At 58.8% G+C, this 763-nt stretch overlaps 1 protein-coding gene across 1 annotated transcript in view; it reads right to left on the bottom strand.

The window, feature by feature from the left end:
- LOC104527261 (steroidogenic factor 1) overlaps positions 1 to 763 on the bottom strand; it is a gene marked incomplete at both ends in the record, with an annotated part of 7519 nt that overhangs the window by 205 nt on the left and 6551 nt on the right. The window lies entirely within an intron of this gene.

Genomic DNA, 763 nt, shown 5'->3' with positions numbered 1-763 from the left:
GCCCAGCCACACGTGGCCATGGGCACAGCCCAGGCTGTGTCTGCACGGGATGGTTCCTGGCTGGCAGGAGGGACTCGGGATGTCCCCATCCCTGCACCAAACCCTCCAGCCCCCAGCTCTGCACATTGAGTGTCGGATCCACACTCCAGCTCTGTGGCAGCCGTGGCACACATCACACCATCAGCACCTCACTGCATTCACATCAGACCTGGGCAGGAGCTGCACCCAACTGCTCCTCACCCTGAGCACAACAGAAAGGGCTTTTCTACCAAACTGCCCTCAGTGTCAAAAAATAACCTATTTTCACTCAACAGAAGTTGAGCAGCGACTCCACTCCTCGGTGCTGTTACATGAAGCAGAGAGTGGATGGAGCCACTGGATATGGGGCATCGTTGTGCCCTGCAGCTGCCAGGCCAGCCCCTACCCACGCATCAGCACACGCATGACCGTGTACACATGTGTACGTGCGGGCACAGGTATAAGCGGGCACAGCTGCACTTTCATGTAATACCTGTAAACATCCTTGGTAAAAATCTCATCCCAGGACACAAAGGGCAAGGACTTCTACCAGTCTCTGGCAGGTAGAGCCAGTGACGGGCGGGATGAGCTGCCGGAGCCAACGGTGACGTTTGGCAAATGAAGAGCCGTGCCAGGCCCCCGTGCCGGGATGTGGGGATGCTGCTGTCCCAGCCCGGGGAGCTGGCAGGACACACGACACTCACCTGCCTTCCCCACTGCCCCACCAAGAACCCCCACGGGTCAC

Source organism: Antrostomus carolinensis, unplaced genomic scaffold (assembly GCF_000700745.2).
Source record: "Antrostomus carolinensis isolate BGI_N321 unplaced genomic scaffold, ASM70074v2 scaffold29076, whole genome shotgun sequence".
Taxonomy (NCBI): domain Eukaryota; kingdom Metazoa; phylum Chordata; class Aves; order Caprimulgiformes; family Caprimulgidae; genus Antrostomus; species Antrostomus carolinensis.
This window is presented reverse-complemented; position numbering and strand designations above follow the sequence as displayed.